This window comes from Chrysochloris asiatica, unplaced genomic scaffold (assembly GCF_000296735.1).
Source record: "Chrysochloris asiatica unplaced genomic scaffold, ChrAsi1.0 scaffold00031, whole genome shotgun sequence".
NCBI classification, from domain to species: Eukaryota; Metazoa; Chordata; class Mammalia; order Afrosoricida; family Chrysochloridae; genus Chrysochloris; species Chrysochloris asiatica.
In genome coordinates this window covers 25084835-25088600 of record NW_006408549.1, presented here as the reverse complement: position 1 = coordinate 25088600, position 3766 = coordinate 25084835, and the positions used below count along the sequence as shown (strand labels likewise).

Below are 3766 nucleotides of genomic sequence, written 5' to 3'. Positions count from 1 at the left end.
CAGTATATGATACTAAAAGAGACAGTTACAACACATAAGTATAGAACTGCATTGAATAACAAATTTGATGAAATCTGGAAGAACAACTTCTGCCCTGGAGTTACTGGTAACTTTCCAATTGTCACCGACAGATACAAGGCATTGATCCCATTCTGTAATCCTACAATACTTTCTGGGCCACTCCCCCACACAGGGGTGCTCCACAGGGCTGCTGGTGTTGGGAAAAGCACACTGGCCAAGAAGTTGATGACCAACTAGACCGATGGCATCCTCGCAAGGAGATTCCAATTTATTTTCTATCTCAACTGCAAGGAACTCAACCAGATGGGGCCAGGCAGTTGTACTGAGCTGATTGCCAAGGACTGTTCTGAGTTGGAAGACACCTCTCTGGAGGTGATAGCCCAGTCACAGAATGTCCTGGTCATCATTGATTATTTTGATGAGCTGAGCTACTCCCCTGGAGCATTGATCCATGACATATGTGATGACTTGAAGACACAGAAGCCAGTGCCATCCTCTTAGTAGTTTGCTGACGAAGAAAATCTTTCCCAGAGCAACTCTCCAGATCACCTCTCAATCCTGGGCACTGGAGGCACTCTGGCTCATGATAGAAGAGCCTCTCTTCTTCATAGAAATTGAAGTCTTCTTGGAAATGGACAGGAAGAGATATTTCTTGAAATGATTCCAAGATGAATATGAAGCCATAAGAGTTTTGCTTTGACAAAGAGCAATGCAGCTTTGTTCTACATGAGCTTGGAACCCATGGTGTGCTGGATTGTCTCTAGGTGTCTGAAGCTTCAGATGAAGAAACGGGAGAACCCCACCCCCATGTGCTGAACCACCACATCTCTATATCTCTATTCCTGCATTTTCTCTACAACCAGTTCTTACAGGTGCCTGGCACCTGCCCCAGTCGGAGCTTCCAAGCCCTGTTGAAGGTTTTGTTTCCTGGAAGCTAGTGGTGTATAGAGACACACATCTGTACTTGACGGGGAAGATGTCAAGAGCCTTGGAGTGAAGAAGTCTGAGAATTGCCCTTTCCTGGGAAATATCATTCAGAAGGACAAAGACTGAAAACGACTACTCCTTTGTCCACCTCAACATCCAGCAGTTCCTGGCTGCCATATTTTACATTCTAGAGAGTGAGGAGGAAGACAAGGGAAACCACAGGAAGGGCATTGGGGATATTCAAACGCTGTTTACCACTGAAGAAATATTGAAGAACTCCAACCTGACTCAGGTAGAATACTTCTTATTTGGCCTCTTGAACAAACAAACAAACAAACAAGCAAAAACAGTGCCAAGGAGCTAGACACAAAGTCTGGCTACCAAGTGTCATGTGGTATCAAAGAGGAATTCCTGAAATGGAAAGTGAAGCCCAAAAAGAACAAGCCCTTCTTATGGACCGCCATGAAGGAGCCTTTAGGCTGCCTCTATGAATCTCGGGAGGAGGAATTTGTGAAGGACACAATGGTCCATTTTAACGAACTGTCTCTAAACTTGAGAAATGACATTGACATGGTGCATGCTGCTTTAACAGTTGGGGTCACTGAAGACCTTACACAGAAGCTGCACCCCACCACTCCCAAGCTCATTTTTCACCAAGCACAGGTGTGTCAGCTTCTCATTTCTAAAGAAAACTGAGAGATCCTCGCAACAGCTTTAGGTAAGATGAGTGTTTTCTAACGACAACCTCTGCAGGGAGCAGTTTGCTACCTTCACTTAAGGTAGCAAAAGAGGTGTTTCTGGAGAATAAATCCTTGAAATCACACCCTGAGGTTGAAAGGTACCAGAAGGAGCAACACCTTCTTGACATCTGGAGGGACTTGTGTGTGGTCTGCAGTTCAAACAAGGACCTGGGCATCAACCAAATCTTCCTGAATGACTACACAGTGACAATTCTTTCTGAATATAGTCTCTCCAACAATATCAAGAAGGTGGCTCTCAACAATGTCTCACCTGCCGACACTTATGAGGAATTCTGCACTGTTTTCTGTAATCAAAATACTCTGACACATCTGACCCTTCAAAGCAATGGCCTGAATATGCTTCCCTTGTTATGTTCACAGATCTTGACCTACCCAGAAAGTAACCTGCAGTAACTCAGGTTGGGGTTGGTTCAGCTACCATTCCATATAGGCGTGAGTTCTCACTTGCCCTTAAAGTCAACCAGTCCTTAACATACCTGGACCTCACAGACAATGAGCTCTCAGATGATGGTGCAAAGTTGCTGCGTAAATTATTGAAGGGATCAAACTGCTCCCTGCAGAGGTTGTCATTAGAAAACTGTAGTCTTACATAATGCTGTTGAAAGGATCTCTCCATTTTGGTTAGAAATGAGAAACTGACACACCTGTGCTTAGTGAAGAATGAGCTTGGGAGTGGTGGGGTGTAGCTTCTGTGTAAGGGCTTGAGTGACCCCAACTGTAAACTGCAGGCCCTGGTGCTGAGGAGCTGCAGTATAATGGCTGCGATCATCTCTGAAGGTTTCTCCCAAAAAAGTCGAGCCTAATGCAGTTGGATATGGGGAAGAATTGCATAGGAGTTATCTATGTGAGACCTTGAAGGATCCAATGTGAAATCTGAAATATCTCTGGTTGTGGGGATGCTCTCTGGTAACTTTCAGTTGCATGGACCTCTCATCTGCCCTTAAATACAACCGAAGCCTGTTTACTTTGGACCTGGGCTACAATTCTTTGGGACATAATGGGATAAAGATATTGTGTGAAGCGTTAAAGCAGCAAAATGGTTCCTAACTAAATTGAGGTTAAAGACAGATCCATTTAATACTGAAATGCAAAAGTTGCTGCAAGAAATCCAAGAAAACAATCCACAACTGACTGTTGAGAATGATGACTATGATCTCAGTAATCCCAGGCCTTCTTGTCATGACTTCTTTATGTATACCACTGGAGCCATTCCTCCCACAATGGTGATGGTGAATCTTCTTAGTCTTCTGAGTCTTCTTAGAAGTTAGTAGGTGACCACATATTGTCTTAGTTTGCTTCTGTCTCAGGCGTACATGAAACATCCACAAACCATTTAACCCTATTATGTGTGAAATGTCTATATCACAAGATGAAAAGAAATAAAGGTGAATGTAATCATAAAGAAAGAAAGAAAGAAAAGATTGGCAGTTCAAGCTTACCAGTTGCTCCTGGGAAATCCTATACATGATTGCTATGAGTCAGAACCAAATCGACAGCACTTAACAACTTAATGAAAACAATGCCTAGGATATCTATGTTTATGCATTCCATTTCATTTTGACAATTTCCAATTTTCCTAGAATCATACTTCATACATTTCATGTTCTGATTATTAATGTATATTACAACTGCTTCTCCTTATTTTAAGTTGTGCCTCATCAGCAAATGAAGGTCGTGAAAACTTTACTCCATTCCCATCATTACAGTCAACTGTATTTTGAAAAGGCAGCTCTTCCCCTATTGTATTTAGAATGCCTTTTAACTTGAAGGGCTCATTTTCTTGTACTATATGTGACAATATTCTGGTGCTCTTCATCATGTCTCAATTTTCAATATTTTAGTGCTATCTTATAGTGTTCCATTTCTGTTCATAAGGTTTGCAGTGACTAAACATTTGGAAGTGGTCCGTCTTTCTTCCTAGACTGTATTAGTCTGGAAGTTCATCTGAAATCTGTTCACTATGTGTGACCCTGCTATTATTTAAAATGACAGTGGTGTACCTTCCAGAATCACAGCAACATGCAAGTCACCACAGTATGGCAAACTTACAGACAAGT

General features: G+C 42.3%; 1 pseudogene; it reads left to right on the top strand.

Moving 5' to 3' along the window:
• The first annotated feature begins 1410 nt into the window (after window positions 1–1410).
• LOC102832206 lies at window positions 1411–2756 on the top strand (annotated as a pseudogene).
• Window positions 2757–3766: the final 1010 nt, after the last annotated feature.